Below are 21,538 nucleotides of genomic sequence, written 5' to 3'. Positions count from 1 at the left end.
AGGAGCCCGAGCAAAACTGAAGTCAATGGGAATCAGGGGAAAGCTCTCCACCAGTTAGAATCATACCTAGAAAGATGGTTGTGGTTGTTGGAGGTCAATCATCTCAGCCCCAGATCATCTTTGCAGGAGTTCCTCAGGATAGTACCTAGGTCCAGCCATCTTCAGCTGTTCCATCAATGACTTTGCAAGCCAGTCCTAAAATGGCTTCCTCCTCCTCTCAAAGCCCATCTCCATAGCAATGTGAATCACAAAGGCCTTGTATCCAGGTAGAACTACTAATTAGCATCTTTAAACTCCAAACTTCATCCTATCTTGAAACTAAATAGACAGTTTAAATTATAACAGTGTACAAAGCCTGACATTCCTAAAACTTTTCTGGGACTGTAGAGATAATCTATTCACCACTGGCTTAGATGCATTTGCCATTGTCTACAGGCATGAATCCCTTGCACCTTCTCCCCTGTAAAACAATTTGGACCCCCCTTTAATCTTTAGCAACCAAACCACCCTAGTCAGCAAAATTCAGAAGATGTTACATGACCCTCTTCATTCTTCCATTTTACCCTAAATTAAAGACACATTCCTAAAACATAACAATCTTAGAAAACCTCACACTTGTAACAATCCTGAATTGGAGCTATATCACCATTACTTGTCTGTCACTGGTCAACATTCTGGAACTCCCTCCTGAACAGAACTGCGGGTATACCTAAACTAAGTGGACTGCAGTGGTTTAAGATGGTGGCCCACCACCAGCATGTCAAAGGAAATTAGGGATAGGCAATAAATGCTAGCCTTGCCAGTGATGCTCCTAACCCAGGAACAAACAACAAAAAACTGATCCCAATGTCCAAAGGATCTGTAGTCCTCCTTTCTGCACCATATCTCCTGTCATATGTTAACTCTTTTATCCTACTATTTTTATAATCATTAACTTTTGACACTGGGAGTCCAGAGATTACCACCTTTGACATCCTGTCCTTCATTTTCTTTCCAAGCTCCTGAAACATTGACTGCAGGACCTCAACCCTTCTGACTGTTCTGCGTCTTCCCTGAAAATGTTCTGCACTCTCCCAGTGATGTTATTCTTCCCTCATTGGTTGACCTGCTCAGTGTAGTTATTCAAAACCATCTGTCCTTAGCTGGCATCTCAGAGATGTAGCTGTCCAAAATACCAGAGGCTGCCTGCTGAAACAATTAGCCTTGTCTCTTGTATTATTGAACCATATCACTCAGCACTCGAGATTGCACAAAGACCTTTCCAATGATTCAACCTCCCAAGCCTCCACACACAACTATTTTGAATTCACTTTCATAAGCAGCTTTCTAGTGGCAACATTAATTATTTACTATCATGTTTAACTGATAAGATTCAGTGGTACATTATCTCCATACAATCCCCTCAATACAACTCTCTTTGCAATTCATTTAAGTAAAACAATTAACCCTGTGTCCCATGATATCACTTCTGTTATGTTTTGGCACATTTTGCAATTTTGTAACCTCAGGTGACATGCTCTGAAAAAATAGCTTGCGGAATGCTAAATATTCTTACAAATCAAAGCATATTATTTTGGCTGAGTTGCATAAGACCTGACCCCAGGATTAGATTAAATGAATAAAAGCAAAATACTGCGGATGCTGGAAATCTGAAACAAAAACAAAAATAGCTGGAAAAACTCAGCAGGTCTGACAGCATCTGTGGAGAGGAACACAGTTGACGTTTCGAGTCCATATGACTTCATCAGAACTAAGGAAATAGAGAAATGAGGTGAAACATAAACTGGTAGAGGGGGGTGGGACAGGTAGAGCTGGATAGAGGGCCAGTGATAGGTGGAGGCAAAGAAGAGATTACCAAAGATGTCATAGACAAAAGGACAAAGGGGTGTTGACGGTGGTGATATTATCTAAGGAATATGCTAATGGGGGCATTAAGGGTAATCCTGAGTGGTTTCGAAACATGAGTGATGGAACTTCAGTTGGAAGCCACGTGGGGTAAGTCGGAGATGGAGACAGTCACTGAGGAAGGAAATATGGCTGTGAAAGCGAGTTTTAGTAAACACCTTGTCAAACACCAGGAGAGAAATGGAAGGCAATGAAGGCGAGCAGGGCAAAAGAGACAAACGGAAATTCTGTCGGAGAGAAGGGCAGTACTTCTTCAAGGTAAGCATTCCTGGAAGAGAAGTGGCAGTCAATAAACACTAAGATAAAAGCAAAATACTGTAGCTGCTGGAAATCTGAAACAAAAACAAAAATAGCTGGAAAAACTCAGCAGGTCTGACAGCATCTGATTAAATGAACCATTTATATTTTCTTAAACTGTAGATGCAAAATGCAGTTGAGGAGATGATAGCTTCAAATATATCCTTATTCTCACAATAACCATTTTTCTACTCTGCTGTAAATGTATGGTACCAGAAGTCCAGATTTGAATGCCCATTTGAAAATGTGTTTGTGAGAGCAACTTATTCTGATGAATTGTGACAATTTTCAAGATTTTTTTATTCGTTCATAGAATGTGAGCACCGTTGACATGGCCAGAATTTATGCCCCATCACTAATTGTCCTTGAGAAGGTGGTAATGAGCTTTCTTCTTGAACTACTGCACACTGTTTCCACTGTGTGTCAATGGCGGAAGGAGTTAGGATTTAAGGTGGAGGATGGGGTGCTGATCAAGTGGACTGCTTTGTCCTAGGCAGTGTCAAGCTCCTTGAGTATTGTTGGAACTGCAGTCATCCAGGAAGATGAAGAGCATTCTATCACACTCCTGACTTGTGCCTTGTAGATGGTGGACAGGCTGTGGGAAGTCAGCCGGTGAGTTGTTCGCTGCAGAATTCCCAGCCTCTGACCTGCTCTTGCAGCCCCAGTATTTATATGGCTGGCCCAGTTCAGTTTTTGGTCAATGGTAACCCCCAGGATGTTGATAGTGGGGGATTCAGCGATGGTAATGCCATTGAATGTCAAAAGGAGATGTTAGATTCCCTCCTGTTGGAGATGGTCATTGCCTGGCTGTCATGATGTATATAATATTTTGGAAAATATTTTTCTTTTGAAATAGAGGTTTAGTCTGAGTGTGTCTTAATTGGATTAAAACCAGCTAGTCTGGGTGCTTTGATGTGTATTAGTTTTAATATGTAAGAGAGATAGCATGCATTTGCATTTTTTGAATAGAGTATTCAAGAAGTGGGGTGAAAACTTGATGCTTATCTAGCAGCTACCAAGCAATATGTTTATATTACTAATAAAACTAGTACTATAAAAGGGGTTTTATTGTTAGATGTTTAGTTCAGAGGTTGTTGATACAATGAGAATTAACATTCATTGGGCAGTGGTAGGTATAACAAGACAACAGTTTTCGGGTGTGTAGAGCAGAGGCAATGTGAGATCAAAAGGCAGCTGCAAGCCTTTAACTGGCTCCACAGGAACCAAGTGAAAAGAACCTCATTTTGAAATCGTAAAGTGAAAATGCTTTGTCTGGTGCCTGGCTAAGTCTATGGGTTGCTGTTGGCTTAATGGAGATCAGTTTGGGAATTTGTTAAAAGTTATGATTGTAGTAATTTGTAGCCATGTGCATATATAGTTTAACCTGTGTAAGTTAATAAAGTGCTTCATTTAGTTTAATGTAAATCCTCGAGAACTGGTGGTCTGATTCCTGAGTTTAGAGTCGCATCTCAAGCATAACACTTAAAATTATAGGTTATGACAGTTGTTTAAAGTTTCCCTTTGGGATTTTAAAATAACCCCACTTTACCAAGTGCATCAGTCATAACATTGACACTTTAGTGTCATGGTTGTTTCTTTGGTTGTGGGACTGCACAGCTCTCTCTATAGCATGCTTCTTCCACTATTTAGCATGTATGTAGTCCTGTGCTGTAGTTTCAGCAGGTTGGTATGTCTGGTGCTGCTCCTGCACTCCTCACTGAAGCAGGGTTAATCTCCTGACTTGATAGTAATGGCAGAGTGAGGAAGCAAAGATTAGTGGTAGCCCAGGAGATTGAGACATTTTTAGAAACCAGTAAAGGATGACTTAAAGAATAATAAAAAAGGAAAATTGGAGTATGAGGGAAAACTAGCATGAAATATAAAATTATTCGATTCAACAAGAGAATCAAAAGGAAAAGAGTAACGAAAGTGAGCATTTGTCCTTTAGACGGTGAAATTGGGAAACTAATAATGGGAAACAAGGAACTTGCAGAGATTTTGAAAACGTATATGTGGCTATCTTCCCGGTATAAGACACAAAATGCATCCTAGGAATGTAAGAAAAGTAGGGGTGTAAAAGGGAGTGAGGAACTTAAAACAATTGTTAAGAACTTCAGATAGTTTAAGTAAGTGATATTTGTATTTGTGGAAATGAGTTTTAGCTTTAAGTTTAAGTTTAATTTGCATTTCTGTATTTGTGTGTTAAGAAAGAGGGGAACTTGAGTTTTAGTTTCACTTTAAAAGACGTCTGCATTTTAAGTGAGGTTTTACGTTTCTTGAAGTGGTTTAGGGAAGTTAAGACAAGCACAAGTTAGAAAAAACTATGCTGTTGCCTAGCAACAGATAGCAAGTCCCCAACTAAAGAAAAAGCCAAAACCAGGGAGTGGAACAGGAGAAAGTTCCCAAGAAAACCTTCCAGTCAAAGGAAGAGCAGGAATCTGGAAAAGGTCCTGTTAAGTGAAGTTAAGAGTGAGGAGCAGTTGGAGGCTCCAAGCTTAAAGGGAGAAAGTTTCAGGACTCAAACTTAAAGTAAAATAGGCTTGCGAGAAGCCAAAAGATCCAACGAGACTGCCAAAGTTTGGTGAGTCCTTACAATGGGAATGTGAAGCAGTGGTGAGAGAGACTGCATGTAAGGCAAAGCCTGAATGCACATAGCAATCCAGGGGGAGAGGAACATCGGAAAGAGAGCTCAAAACCCTGGAGGTGGACACTTGTGGAAGGCATCTGAGAGAAAGTATCATTTGGGAGCAGATTCCAAAGTGGGTTCTTTGAGAGTGGAGATTGGAAAGACGGAGTTCAGTGAGACCACTTAGTTCACAGTATGATAAGTGTCTGGGGAGAGGGATGCATAGCATCTGTTTGAGGTGGCATCTGTCACTTGGTTTCACAGTGTGGTGTGTTTACACGGACTGTGTACTTACAGTGAACATTAGTGCATAAGATTGCTTTTATAGCTTGTGTCATCCTTACAAATCTGTATATATCTGTAAAGGTATGGTTGTGGGTGAAGGAGTATTGTAATATAATTCATCTTTTCTTAGAACCATAGTGTCATAGAAAAGTTACAGTGCAGGAAGAGGCCTTCAGCCCATCATGTCTGCACCAGCCCAAAAGAGAAAAAAGAAACTATCCGCTCATTTTAATCCCACTTTCCAGCACCCGGTCTGTAGCCTTGCAGGTTACAGCACTTCAGATGCAGATCCAGGTACCTTTTAAATGAGTTTAGTATTTCAGCCTCAACCATCAACTTAGGCAGTGAATTCCTGATGCCCACCACCTCTGGGTGAAAAGGTTTTTCCTCATGTCACCTCTAATCCTTCTACCAATCACCTTAAATCTATGCTCCCTGATAATTGACCCCTCAGCTAAGGGAAACAAGTCTTTCCTATCTACCCTATCCAGGCCCCTCATAATTTTGTACACCTCCATCAGGTCACCCCTTAGCCTCCACCTAAGGAAAACAACCCTAGCCTATCCACTCTCTCCTCATAGCTGCAATCTCTCCTCATAGCTGCTTTTCTTGTTAATAAATGTTATATTCTTTTGTTAAAAGTTCATCAGCTGACTTCTGTGACTCTGTTCAGTAGCCACTCCCCACGTTTCCAAACAAAAAATAAAAGTTAGGATCTATCAAGCCGGGTTCCACCCTGTGACCCGACTTGTCCAGTAATAACATCAGCTGGGATCAGAACACAATCATGATCACCAGAGAAAAATACTAGGAATACTAATGGGATTAAAGGTTGACAAGTCCCTTGAACCTGATGGCCTGTATCCTAGGGTCTTTAAAAAAGTGGCTGCAGAGCTAATGGATGCATTGCTTGTAATCTTCCAAATTCTGGAAAAGTTCCAGTGGATTGGAAAATCACCAATTGGAAAAACACTTTACAAGAATGGAGGGAGACAGAAAGCAGGAAATATAGGCCAGTTAACATCTGCCATTGGGAAAATGCTAGAATCCATTATTAAGGAGGTAGTAACAGGAGTAGCAGTGGAGTGCCACAGAGACCTGTGCTGAAGCTTCAACTATTTACCATCTATATTAATGACTTGGGTGAAGGGGCCAACTGTATTGTAGACAATTTGCTGATGATACAAAGATAGGTAGGAAAGCAAGTTGTGAGGAAGATACAAAGAGTCTGCAAAGGATTTAGGTCAGTTAAATGAGTGGGCAAAATATCCGGTAGATGGAGCATAATGTGGGAAAATGAGGTTGTCCATTTTGGCAGGAAGAATAGAAAAGCAGAATATTATTTAAATAGAGAGACTGCAGAATGCTGTGGGGCTGAGGGATCAGGGAATCTTTGTACACGAATCACAAAAAGTTAGCTTGCAGATTCAGCAAATAATTAGGAAAGTAATTAGCATGTTGGCCTTAATGACAAAGGGGAAGGAGTATAAAAGTAGGTAAGTCTTGCTACAAATCTCAAGGGGATTGCTGAGACCGCACCTAGTGTAATGTGTACACTTCTCTGTGGATCACTACCTTGATACGATGCAGAAGCTTATGCGCTCCAACAATCCCCTTAGAGCTGCTGTCAGGAGCTGGCACTCATGTATGCCACTTGTCAGCTCAAGCCTGGATATTGTCCAGGTCTTGCTGCATTTGGACATGGACTGTTTCAGTATCTGAGGAGTCACGAATGGTGCTGAGCATTGTGAAAGCATTGGAAAACATCCCCACTTCTGACCTTATGATGGAAGGAAGGAAGGTCATTGATGAAGTAGCTGAAGATGATTGGGCCGAGGATACTACCCTGAGGAACTCCTGCAATAATGTCCTGGAGCTGAGATAGCTGACTTCCAACAACCACAACCATCTTCCTTTGTGCTAGGTATGACTCGAACAGCAGGGAATTTTCCCCCTGATTCCCACTGACTCCAATTTTGCTTGGGCTCCTTGATGCCACACTCGGTCAAATGCTGCCTTGATGTCAAGGGCAGTTACTCTCACCTCACCTCGGGAGTTCAGCTCTTTTGTCCATGTTTGAACCAAGGCAGTAATGAGGTCAGAAGCCAAATGGCCCTGGCGCAACCCAAACTGGGCGTCTGTGAGTAGGTTATTGCTAAGCAAGTGCCGCTTGATGGCACTGTTGATGACCCTTTCCATTACTTTACTGATGATCAAGAGTGGACTGATGGGGTGGTAATTGGCTGGGTTGGATTTGTCTAGACATACTTGGGCAATTTTCCACATAGCCGGGTAGCTGCCAGTGTTGTAGCTGTCTTATCTAAGAATTTTTGTAATATTTTGAACTGTACTCAGTGTAAATGGAGCACATTATGTCTGATTTTGTACTGCTTGCAGCTTATACATTTACACGAAGTTCCTCACCAGTGGATTGTTGATCGTGCATTGCTGAAGTAACTGTAGAGTGACATTATTCACTCCAGTACAATATTTCAAATTTGGCTTCACCATCTATCTATATGTTATTAAAAATCTTACAATAAAACCTTACACCCTGTTGGTACTCTTATTTATATGCTTTTGTATCAATATGTTTCGATTAAAAACTCCTATGTCCATAACTACAATAGAATCTAATTGTATGAGCTCATCACCCTTTGAGGTGAGGTTCAGTAGACTAGACCTGTATCTCATGGAGTTTGGAAGAATGAGAGGCTATCTAATTGAAACATATAAAACTCTTAAAGGGCTTTACAGGGGATACTGAGGAGGTGTTTCCCAAGAGTGGTGAAACTAGAATGTGGGACCACAGTCTCAAAATAAATGGTTCAGGGTTGAGATGAGGGGAAGTTTCTTCATTCAAAGGATTGTAAAGTTTTAGAATTCTCTACTCCAGGGAGGCCTGGATGCTCAGGCATTATGTTCAAAATGGGGGTCAGTAGATCTTTGAGTACTAATGGGGTACTAAGGGATATGGGGATATTGTAGGGAGATGGAGTTGAGGGAAAAGATCAGCCATGATTTTGTTGAGTGGCGGAGCAGGCTTGAAGGGCAAAATAACTTACTACTGCTCCTATTTCTAATGTTCTTTTGATCATCCTGCAATTACATAATCAGACCTGAGGATGATGCTGGACTTTTCCCCACAAGTAATTCAAAATGCTTTCTGAAAATTTTTGATTTCTCAATTTTCCTCAGTAACTTAAGTCTATTAATTCTAAAGTAAGGGTTTAAGCAAAATAAAAGCAAAAAAACAACCTGTTTCATAAGATGTGGGTATAGTAGTGTAGTGGTTATGTTGCTGGCCTCATGATCCAGAGACCATGCTGAATAATACAGAGAATGTGAGTTTAAATCAATTTGAATTTAGTTTTACAATGATAATGCAGCAGAGTTTCTTGAGTATTTAGTGGTATAGTATTTGCCACGGTTTGGATTTCATTTCCGCTCAGGAACGTTGATTATCTTTGAGAATTTTATAAAATTCGCTCATGGGATGTGAGCATCACTGGCTAGGCCAGCATTTATTGTCCATCCTTAACTGCCCTTGCTCAGAGGGCATTTAAAAGGATATGGCGGCATTGCAGGGCAGCTACTTTGCTAATGATACCAAAAGTGTGATAGGGAGGGGCAGAGTGCCCAAATGTAAAAAAAAAGCAGCAAATAGGGTCAAAGAGGGAAAAAAATGATAAAAAGGCAAAATTAATGACTCTTTACTTAAATGTACATAGTATTTGGAACAAAATAAATGAATTAATGGCACAATTCGCGACTCCTCAGATGAAGCAGTCCATGTCCAAATACAACAAGACCTAGACAATATCCAGACTTGGGCTGACAAGTGGCAAGTAACATTCGCACCACACAAGTTTCAGGCAATGACCATCTCCAATGAGAGAGAATCCAACCATTGCCCCTTGATGTTCAATGGCATTACCATCACTAAATCCCCCACTATCAACATCCTGGGGGTTACCATTGACCAGAAACTGAACTGGACTAGCCATATAAATACTGTGGCCACAAGAGCAAGTCAAAGGCTAGGAATCATGCAATGAGTAACCCGCCTCCTGATTCCCCAAAGACTGTCCACCATCTACAAGGCACAAGGCAGGAGTGTGATAGAATGCTCCCCACTTGCCTGGATAAGTGCAGCTCCCACAACATTCAAGAAGCCGGACATCGTCCAGGACAAAGCAGCCCACTTGATTAGCACCACATCCACAAACATTCACTCCCTCCACCACTGACGCACAGTAGCAGCAGTGTGTACCATCTACAAAATGCACTGCTGGAATTCACCAAGGCTCCTTCGACAGCACCTTCCAAACCCATGACCACTACCATCTAGAAGGACAAGGGCAGCAGATAGATGGGAACACCACCACCTGGAAGTTCCCCTCCAAGCCACTCACCATGCTAACTTGGAAATACATCTCCATTCCTTCAGTGTCGCTGGGCCAAAATCCTGGAACTCCCTCCTTAACAGCACTGTGTACCTACACCACATGGACTGCAGTGGTTCAAGAAGACGGCTCACCATCGCCTTCTCAAGGGCAACTAGGGATGGGCAATAAATGCTGGCCCAGCCAGCGAAGCCCACATCCCATGAATGAATAAAAAGAAACAAATAGAGGTTAATGGTTATGATATCATCGCCATTACAAAGACATGGTTACAAAGAGATGAAAGCTGAGAACTAAATATTCAGGAGTATGTGACTTTTTGTAGGGACAGGCAGGAAGGTAAGGATAGTGGGGTTGCTGTGGTGGGGTATGAGATGGAATAAGTACGATAACAAGAAATGATCTTGGATTGGAAGGCATAGAATCCATATGGGTGGAGGTAAGAAATAACAAGGGGAAGAAGGCACTGGTGTGGGTAGTCTATAGGGCCCTAATAGTAGCTAGGCTGTAGGACAAAGAATAAATCAAGAGATAATGAGGGCAGTAATAAAAGGCAGTACATCAATCATGGGTGACTTTAATCTTCATGTAGATTGGGAAAATCAAATTGGCAGAGGTAGCCACGAGCAAGAATCCATAGAATGTATTCGAGTCAGTTTCCTAGAACAATATGTTGTGGATCCAACCAGGGATCAGGCCATTTTGGATCTGGTAATGTGTAATGAGGCAGGTTTAATAAATGATCACAGAGTAGTTCCCCGAGAACACAGTGACCATAACATGGTAGAATTTAGCATTAAGTTTTAGATGGAGGAAATTGGATCAGAAACAACTGTGCTAAACTTAAATAAGCAGAATTGCAAAGGAATGGGGCAGAGTTAGCTGGAGTGGACTGGGAAAGGACTTTAGCAGAAAAGACAGTTGAGGAACAATGGCAGATGTTTAGGAAAATAGTTTCTGACTCACAACATAGATATATCCCAATGAGGAAGAAGGCTTCAAGGAAGGGGCTAAACCAACCATGGTTAACCAAGGAAGTTAAGGATAGTATTAAATTGAAAGAAAAAACATCCAATGTGGCAGATTAGTGGTAAGCCAGAGGATTGGGAAAGTTTTAAAAACCAACAGAAGATGACCAAAAAATAATAAAGGGGGAGAAAATAAACTTTGAGGGTAAACTAGAAATTAATATAAAAATGGACAGTAAGAGCTTCTTTAAATGGATAAAGAGGAAGAGAGAGACCAAAGTGAACATAGGCCCCTCAGAGAATTTTTTTTATTCATTCATGGGATATGGGATTGTTGGCTGAGCCAGCATTTGTTGCACATCCCTAGTTGCCATTGAGAAGGTGGTAGTGAGCTGCCTTCTTGAACCACTGCAGTCCATGTGGTGTAGGGACACCCACCGTGCTGCTAGGAAGGGAGTTCTGGTATTTTGACCCAATGACAGTGAAGGAACGGAGATATAATTCCAAGTCAGGATGGTGAATGACTTGGATGGGAACTTCCAGTTGGTGGTGTTCCCATCTATCTGCTGCCCTTGTCCTTCTAGATGATAGTGGCCATTGGTTTGGAAGCTGCTGTCGAAGGAGCCTTGGTGAATTCCTGCAGTGTATCTTATAGATGTTACACACTGCTGCCACTGTGCGTTGATGGTGGAGGGAGTGAATGTTTGTGGATGTGGAGCCAATCAAGCGGGCTGATTTGTCCTGGACGATGTCCAGATTCTTGAATGTTGTGGGAGCTGCACCCATCCAGGCAAGTGGGGAGTATTCCATCACACTCCTGACTTGTGCCTTGTAGATGGTGGACAGGCTTTGGGAAGTCAGGAGGTGAGTTACCCGTCGAACGATTCCGAGCCTTTGACCTACTCTTGTAGCCTGAGTATTTATATGGCTAGTCCTGTTCAGTTTTTGGTCAATGGTAACCCCCAGGATGTTGATAGTGGAGGATTCAGAGATGCTAATGCCATTGAACATCAAGGGGCGATGGTTGAATTCTCTTTGTTGGAGATGGTCATTGCCTGACACTTGTGCAGCGCGAATGTTACTTGCCACTTGTCAGCCCAAGCCTGGATATTGTCCGGGTCTTGCTGCATTTGGACATGGACTGCTTCAGTATCTGAGGAGTCGTGAATGGTACTGAACATTATGCAATCATCAGTGAACATCCCCACTTCTGACCTTATGATGGAATAAAGGTCATTGATGAAGCAGCTGAAGATGGTTGGGCCTCGGACACTGCCCTGAGGAGCTCCTGCAGTAATGTCCTGGAGCTGAGATAATTGACCTCCAACAACCACAACCATCTTCTTTTGGGCTACGTATTACTCCAACCAGCAGAGAGTTTTACCCCTTATTCCTATTGACTCCAGTTTTGCTAGGGTTCCTTGCTGCCACACTCGGTCAAATGCTGCCCTGATGGCAAGGGCAGTCACTCTCACCTTACCTCAGGAGTTAAGCTCTTTTGTCCATGTTTGAACCAAGGCTGTAATGAAGTTAGGAGCTGAGTGGCCCTGACAGAACCTAAACTGGGCATCGGGGAGCAGGTTATTGATAATCAAGTGCTGCATGATAGCACTGTTGACGACAACATCCATTACTTTACTAATGATGGAGAGTAGACTGATGGGGCGGTAATTGGCTGGGTTGGATTTGTCCTGCTTTTTGTGTACAGGACACACCGGAGCCGGGTAGATGCCAGTGTTGTAGCTGTACTGGAACAGCTTGGCTAGGGGCACGGCAAGTTCTGGAGTACAAGTCTTCAGTACTATTGCCGGAATATTGTTAGGGCCCATAGTCTTTGCAGTATCCAGTGCCTTCAGGATTTTCTTGATATCACGTGGAGTGAATCAAATTGGCTGAAGACTGGCATCTGTGATGCTGGGGACCTCCAGAGCAGGCCAAGATGGATGATCCACTTGGCACTTCTGGCTGAAGATTGTCTTTTGCGCTCATGTGCTGGGCTCCTCTATCATTAAGGATGGGGATATTTGTGGAGCCTCCTCCTCCAATGAGTTGTTCAATTGTCCACCACCATTCATGACTGGATGTGGCAGGACTGCAGAGCTTAGATCTGATCTGTTGGTTGTGGGATTGCTTAGCTCTGTCTATCACTTGCTGCTTATGCTGTTTGGCACGCAAGTAATCCTGTGTTATAGCTTCACCAGGTTGACACTTCATTTTTAGGTATGCCTGGTGCTGCTCCTGGCATGCCCTCCTGCACTCTTCATTAAACCAGGGTTGATCCCCTGGCTTGATGGTAATGGTAGAGTGGGGGTATGCCAGGCCATGAGATTACAGATTGTGTTAAAGTACAATTCTGCTGCTGCTGATGGCACACAGTGCCTCGTGGATGCCCAGTCTTGAGTTGCTAGATCTGTTTGAAATCTATCCCATTTAGCATGGTAGTAGTGCCACACAACACAATGGAGGGTATCCTCAATGTGAAGTTGGGACTTCATCTCCACAGTGTCTGTGTGGTAGTCACTCCTACTGACACTGTCATGGACAGATGTATCTGCGGCAGGCAGTTTGGTGATGATGAGGTCAAGTATGTTTTTCCCTCTTTTTGTTCCCTCACCACCCAGTCGAGCAGCTATGTCCTTTGGGGCTCGGCCAGCTCGGTCAGTAGTAGTGCTAACGAGCCACTCTTGTTGATGGGCACTGAAGTCCCCCAACCAGAGTACATTCTGCGCCCATACCACCCTCAGTGCTTCCTCCAAGCGATGTGCAACATGGAGGAGCACTGATTCATTAACTGAGTGAGGGCGGTACGTGGTAATCAGCAGGAGGTTTCCTTGACCATGTTTGACCTGATGCCATGAGGCTTCATGGGGTCTGGAGTCAATGTTGAGGACTCCCAGGGCAACTCCCTCCGGACTGTATGCCACTGTGCCACCAGCTCTGCTGGGTCTGTCCTGTCGGTGGGACAGGACTTACTCAGGGATGGTGATGGTGGAATTTGGGACATTACCTCCCCCTGTGAGGCTGGGAAATTAATAATGGGGGACCTGGAAATGGCAGAGGAGTTGAATAAATACTTTGCATCTGTCTTCATGGTAGAAGACACTAATAGCATTCTAAAAATACCAAGTAATCAATGGGAAATAGGATAACAGGGTAATTTGATAAATGTTTGATTTCCTGAGGATGACTAGTCTATGAGACAGATCTCCCAATTTTGGCACTAGCTCCCAGAAGTTAGTAAGGAGGACTTTGCAGGGTCAACAGGGCTGCGATTACTGTTGTCATTTCCAGGTGGTCTGTCCGCTTTCAATACTTTTTTGAGTTTTTGTGGCAGTTTGATACAACTGAGTGACTTGCTAGGCCACAAGGCCATTTCAGACGGCATTTAAGAGTCAACCACATTGCTGTGGGCCAGACCAGGTAAGGACGACAATGTCCTTAAAGGACATTAGTGAACCAAAATTGACAATGCTTTCATGGTCATCATTAGACTTTTAACTCCAGGTTTTTAATTAAGTTCAAATTCCACCATCTGCCGTGGCGAGTTTCAAACCAGGGTTCCCCGGACATTACCTTGGATCTCTGGATTACTAATCCAGCGACAATACCACTACGCCATCACCTCCCCCTGTGAGGCTGGGAAATTAATAATGGGGGACCTGGAAATGGCAGAGGAGTTGAATAAATGCTTTGCATCTGTCTTCATGGTAGAAGACACTAATAGCATTCTAAAAATACCAAGTAATCAATGGGAAATAGGATAACAGGGTAATTTGATAAGGTGGATTCAAAATTGGCTTGGTTGTAGGAGACAGAGGGTGATGACAGAAAGATGCTTTAGTGATTGGAAGCCAGTGTCCAGTGGCATATCACAGGGTCCCCTAATATTTTTCATTTATATAAATGACATAAATAACTATATGAGAGGTAGGATTAGTAAGTTTGTGGATGACACAAAGATTGGCTGGGTGGTTAACAGTGAGGTTGAGTGTCTTGGGCCACAGAAAGATATAGATGGGATGGTCAAATGGGCAGATAAGTGGCAGATCGAATTTAACCCTGAAAAGTGTGAGGTGATACACTTTGGAAGGAATAATTTGACAAGGAAGTCTTCAATGAACGGCATGACACTAGGAAGTTCTGAGGAACAAAGGGACCTTGGCATGTGTGCCCATAGATCTCTGAAGGCAGAGGGGCATGTTAGTGGGGTGGTGAAAAAGGCATATGGGACACCTGCCTTTGTCAATAGAGGCATAGATTACAAAAGTAGGGAGGTCATGTTGGAGTTGTATAGAACCTTAGTGAGGCAGTTCTGGTCGCCACATGATAGGAAGGATGTGATTGCACTGGAGGGGGTGCAGAGGAGGTTCACCAGGATGTTGCCTGGGATGAAACATTTAAGTTATGAAGAGAGGTTGCATAGACTTGGCTTGTTTTCATTGGAGCAGAGAAGACTGAGGAGCGACCTGATCAAGGTGTGCAAGATTAAGAGGGGCATGGACAGGGTGGATAGGGAGCAGCTTTTCCCCTTAGTTGAAGGGTCAGTCACGAGGGGACACAAGTTCAAGGTGAGGGACAGGAGGTTTAGGGGGGGATGTGAGGGAAAAATTTTTTACCCTGGGGGTGGTGACGGTCTGGAATGCACTGCCTGGGAGGGTGGTGGAGGCGGGTTGCCTCACATCCTTTAAAAAGTACCTGGATGAGCACTTGGCACATCATAACATTCAAGGCTATGGGCCAAGTGCTGGTAAATGGGATTAGGTAGGTAGGTCAAGTGTTTCTCACGTGTCGGTGCAGTCTCGATGGGCCAAAGGGCTTCTTCTGCACTGTGTGATTTTGTGATTCTGTGAAATAGGGGGGGGGGGGAGGAAATAAATGCAATAACTATCATCAGAGGAAAAGTACTAGGGGAAACTAATGGGGCTAAAGGCCAATAAGTCCCCTGGACCTGATGGGTTGCATCTTAGGACATTAAAGAAAGCAGTTGCAGAGATAGTGGATGCACTGGTAGTAATCTTCCAAGAATCCTTAGATTCTGGGAAAGTCCCAGTGGATGGGAAAACTGCCAATGTAACACCCTTATTCAAAAAGTGAAGAAGACAAAAAACAGGTAGCTATAGGCCAGTTAGCTTAATTTCCGTTATTGGGTAAGTGTTAGAGTCTATTATAAAGGATGTAATAGCAGAGCATTTAGAAATGCATAATATAATCAAGCAGAGTCAGCATGGCTTCATGAAGGGCAAGTCATGCCTGACAAATTTATTAGAATTATTTGAGGAGGTAACAAGCAGGATAGATAAGGGGGAACCAGTCGATGTAATGTATTTGAATTTCCAAAAGGAGTTCGATAAGGTGCCACGCATAAGACTACTTAATAAGATAAGAGCCCATGGCTTTGGGGATAGTAGATTAGCATGGGTTAAGGATTGGCTAACTAATAGAAGACAGAGAGTTGGGAGAAGGGAAGCATTTTCAGGATTGCAACCTGTAACTAATGGAGTGCCACAGGGATAAGTGCTGGGGCCACAATTTTTTTACAATATATATAAATGACTTGGATGAGGGAAATGAATGTACTATCGCCAAGTTTGCACATGACACAAAATAGGTGGGAAGGCAAGTGGTGAGGATGGCACAAAGAGTCTACAGAGGGATATATAGTGAGTGGGCAAAACTTGGCAGATGGAATATAATGTGGTGAAAATGTGAGCTTATACACTTTGGCAGGAAGAATAGAAGAGCTGAATATTATTTAAATGTAGAAAGACTGCAGAAAGTTGCAGCACAGAGGGATTTGGGAGTCCTCATGCATGAATCCCAAAAAGCTAGCATACAAGTTTAACAGGTAATAGGGGAGGCAAATGGAATATTGGCCTTTATTTCAAAGGGAATGGAGTATAAAAATGGGGAAGTCTTGCTAAAATTATACAAGGCACCAGTTAGACCACACCTAGAATACTGTTAACAGTTTTTGTCCCCTTATCTAAGAAAAGATATACTGGCATTGGAGGCAGTCCAGAGAAGGTTCACTCGGTTTATCCTGGGTGTGGAGGGATGTTCTTATAAGGAGAGGTTGAGTAGGTTGGGCCTGTACTTATTGGAGTTTAGAAGAATGAGAGACAACCATATTGAAACATATAAGATTCTTAGGGGACTTGACAGGGTAGATGCTGAGGGGTTGTTTTCCCTTGTGGGAGAGTCTACGACCAGAGGGCATAATCTCAGAGTAAGGTGGTGCCCTTTTAAGACAGAGATGAGGAAGAATTTCTTCTATCAGAGGGTAGTGAATTTGTGGAATTCTTTGCCACAGAGGGCTGGGTCTTTAAGTATATGCAAGGGAATTCCATTTAAGTATATTCAAGCTGAGATATACAGATTATTAATCAGTAAGGGAATTAAGGGTTATGGGGGAAAAGCAGGAAAGTGGAGTTGAGTACTTTCAGATCAGCCATGATCTCATTGAATCTCAGAGCAGACTCGAGGGCCTACTACTGCTCCTACATCTTATGGGCCTTTTTATGGTCAACCACATTGCTGGTGGATCTGGAGTCTTATGCAGGCCAGGCCAGCAGATTTCCTTCCCTAAAGGACATTGCTGAACCAGATAGGTTTTTGCAACAATCGACAATGGTTTTGTGGTCATTGTCAGACTTTTAATTCCAGAATTTTATTGAATTCAAGTTTCACCATCTGCCATGGTGGGATTTGAACCTGAGTCCCCAGGGCATTACCCTGGGTCTCTGGAATATTAGTCCACTGACAACACCACTATGCCACCACTTTTGAAATTGGCTGAAAAGGTTAATAATGCAGTTAATGAAGTATATGGCTAATGGGCTTTATAAATAAAGGCATCATGTACAAAAGCAAGGAAGTTATGCTAAACCTAAATAGAAAATTAGTTTGGCCCCAACTGGAGTACTCATGACCAATTCTGGACACCATTTTAGGAAGGACATGAAGACTTTTAAGAGGTAATGGAAGAAGTTCACTGGAATGGTTCCAGGAAAGAGGGATTAGTTATGCTGGTAGACTAGATAAGCTCAGGTTGTTTTCTTTCGAGCAGAGAAGTCTAAGAGAATATTTGAATGCAATGTTTAAAATCACGAAGGTTTACATAGATTGAATAAGGAAAAACTATATTCAATGGCTGAAGGGTCAACAGCCAGAGGGCACAGATTTAAATTGTTTATCAATAGAACAAGGGGTGATAAGAGGAAAAAAGCTTTTGATACAATGAAAGATTTGGAATGTACTGCCTGAGAGGGTGGTGGCAGTAGCCTTCAAAAGGGAATTGAATACTTACTTGAAGGAGAAAAGATATTCCAGGGATATGGGGAAAGAGCAGGGGGCAAGAATTTAACTGGGTTGCTGGCTGAAAGTGCTGGCACAAACTCGATCGAATGAGTGGTCTCCTTCTGAGCTGTACTATTTAATGTTTCTATGACTGTGTTGTTGTTCCAGGTCGAATCCACAGTGAGTGGTGAAACAACAGGCCACCAGAGCTGTTTTATTTTAACGTTAAGCTGATTTTTTGTTCTGTGCCTAAAACTAGCTGTTTATTTACCAAAGTCAGCACTGATCTTTGCCAGTGTGATAAGACAGTTTGCTTTCTGTATTGATCTGTTCTCAATCTGTGTTCCAGGCTACACAGAAATGCATTATAAAAAGCAGCAAAAGTAATTTCATACAAGGATCAGAACCTTTGCAGGAGCTCTTTGTTTAAAGGTGGATTGCAGTACAACACAGAAATGAGCAGTTGGTGATAAGCTTGAGGTTGTGCATTAGTCAAAAGCATTTGAAGCTAATTTGTTCATTTATCCCTGATATTTCTGGACTCTGTACCCTTGTTTGGCTGGTTCTGAGGTTAAGTTAGACATGTAAATACAATGCACTTACATTGAGAAAATAAAAGAACTAAGGAAGTAATTTAGACATCTATCACCAGGCAAATTTTGAGTGAGTTGTAAAGTGGGTGACAGATTCACTATTCCTGATTGTTCACTTTGCCATAAAAGTTAAAATCAGCCTTTACTGTAGTCATTAAAAAAAACTTCCTGAAATATAACTTAGACAAAAACCAGTGCTGACACAAATATGAACTAATATTAAAGAGAAATGGAACATGTGAAGAATTGCAGACACAAATAGATTTTTATTTATGCATATAATTAGGTGGGAACAATTTGTCATGTCATGGTCATCATAGCAACTAGAAATTATGAAGTTAACAAGAGCCTTGGAGAGACACCAGGCTCAGAGCAGCTTCTCAGTTAATGAAATTTTTAACTTTAAGTGGGCAATGCTGAAGTAATATTCATGATACCCTTGGTCGAATGTAAATTCTTATTATTTTTGCTTTTATACACAAGAGCTTTTTTCTGTAGATTACCTGATATCAAAAAAGTAATTAGATATAATTGCCCTTCACACACAAAATCATCTGCAACTTGATCTATAATTTTCCAAGAATTTGTTTGATCCTGTATGCTTTGACACAGGTGTGGTCATGAAGTGGTTATGTTAGTGACATAGTAATTATGAAGCCTGGGCTAACAATCTAGAGAATGGGAGTTCAAATCCAACCATAGCAGTTTGAGAATTTGAAGTCAATTTTTAAAATTTTGGAATGAAAATGCTGGTATCAGTAAAAGTAACCAGGAATATGTCAGATTGTTGTAGAAATACACTTGGCTCACTGTTGTGATGCAAGCAGACATTTTGGGCAAAACAAGGTCCCACAAACAACAATGTTAAAATAACCAGGTCAATTGCTTCAGTGAAATTACTTGAAGGATAAATATTGACAAAGGCACCAAGGAGGACTCATCTGCTTTTCTACAAAATAGTGCCACATCAAATCTTTTGTATCCACCTGAGATGGCAGATAGGGCCTTGGTTTAACATCTGCCACATTGCAATGCTCTCTAAATGCTACACTGAAATGTTAGCCTATATTATGTGTACACTCGGACCCATAATCTCCTGATTTAGAGGCAACAGTGCTATCACTGAGCCAAGGCTAACATTCAGGAGACCATTTTAACCAGCAAAAATGGGTTGCTTTGGATCAGGTGTTACAATATTAAAGCACTCAAACCACCCTTGAACCTAATGTCTTTCGGTTTCAGCAGCAGTGAGAGAGGGGGCTTAGGCAACCAAATTGCTACCAGTCTCCTATTTTAGCTCCATTTTAAATCTAACACTGACTGGCTGAGTTTCTGCTCCTCAGGAAACCCAGCAGCTGAAGGGTGTCAAGGACTACTTGATCCAGCAGGTAGCTGCCTTTCCAGCACTATTTGCGAAATAAGAGAAGCAGGAATTCTTCCCCTCCCCTGCCCACCAAGCTTACCTGTATTCCTGTCCTGCAATTGTCTACTACACCTCATGCTATAATCATGCATGCCAACCCAACCCACCTGATCTGATTACCCCTCAGGCTTCAACCTCCCCCATATCTGGCCTTTCCAATCTCCTTTCAACTTAAGTCTTTCCCATCATTCTCTCCCTCCCTCCTCTAAACTCCCTGACTATAGACTCAAACTCCCCCGACCTCTGATTTCCCTTTAACCCTTGTGTTTTATCCCCGCGATACTCCTGATTTCTCCCCTAACCCATCCAAAACCCCCATTAACACTTCCAACCTCCTCACTAACCCCTCTGATCTCCCACCAACCCTTCCAATCTTCCCCAGACCTTTCTATCCAGCCCTTTTGATCACCCCTGACCTGCCAACCACCCACTGACTATTTCAATCTCCTGCTGACTCTGCTGAACACCCCCATTGACTCTTTCAATCCCTACCCACCCCGCCCCCCCTCTCCCCAACCTGATCCTTCTCACCTGCCCTCACCAACAGTTCCAATCTCCCACACTCCTCCCCAGCCTCCGGTCTCTAATGATACTGGCCTCCAATCTCCCCAGATACCAGCCACTGATGTCACTGATCTCTTATCCTACCGGCTCACCATCACCTTCTCAACGGCAGTTAGGAGTGGGCAGTAAATGCTGGCCTTGCAAGCAACACCCACATCTTATGAAGAAGCCCAACCCATCCAACTTCCCTTCTTCACTCTTCTCTGCTCCTTAAGTCCTGCCTACCCGCCAACCAGCTAGGCTCTCGATTTAGCTGGCTATGGCCAGGAGTCAGAGACAAAAAAATGTTAATCAGGTCCTATGTTATATTCAGCAGAACCTGAGGGAATCCAATTCTTCTGCAATTCCCGAACAGAAAACTTCACCTCGTTCCCCCACTCCCCATTGCCCCTTTCCTGTGCCTCCATAAATATCAAGGCTTTAGTTTTATGCTTGATGATACTAAAATTGCAACTTAAAACCCAGGTCTGTTATAGCCACCTCAAATCTCATCCATTTACATCAAAGGATAGCTACCACACATGGGCCCACTCCCGAGCTTGCCTGGATTAACCTGCAACTTTCTGAGTTGACCTAAATCATTCCCATCTGAGCATTTATTGTGCCATTTGTAGATTTAAGAAATGTTCCATTAATGCTCTCATCTGAATCATGAGAGCGATGCTGGCAACTGAGCTAACATGGGATCTTGTGAAACTCCACTTATGATGAGGTTCCATTCAGATTCAATCACATTAATCTCAAATTAATTTATGGAAGCAATTAATGGCAGATGCAGTTCAATACAGATAAATGCGAGATAGAAAGAACAGGGAGATCACTTATTACCTGGAAGGTATGTGTCTAGTTGGGGTAGGAGAACAAAGGAATACAAATACAGCAATCCACCAATCACTAAAAATTGTGCCACAGATTAGAAATGCCATATAGAAAGTAAACCATGCAGTAGGCTTTATTTCTAGTGGGATAGAATTGAGAAGTAGGGAAATTATGCTAAGCCTATATCGAAAATCGGTTAGGCCACAATTAGAATACTGTATGCAGTTCTAGTCGCCATATTATTAAAAGGATATAAGTGCACTGGGAAGGGTGCAGAGAAGGTTTACAAGGATATCAAAAACATGCAGCAATATATATCAGGGAAGGAATGGCAGGCTGGGTATCGGTTCTCTTGA

This window comes from Cetorhinus maximus, chromosome 1, assembly GCF_964194155.1.
Source record: "Cetorhinus maximus chromosome 1, sCetMax3.hap1.1, whole genome shotgun sequence".
In the NCBI taxonomy this organism is placed as follows: domain Eukaryota; kingdom Metazoa; phylum Chordata; class Chondrichthyes; order Lamniformes; family Cetorhinidae; genus Cetorhinus; species Cetorhinus maximus.
The sequence above is the reverse complement of the archived record's forward strand: the minus strand, read 5'-3'. Positions refer to the sequence as shown.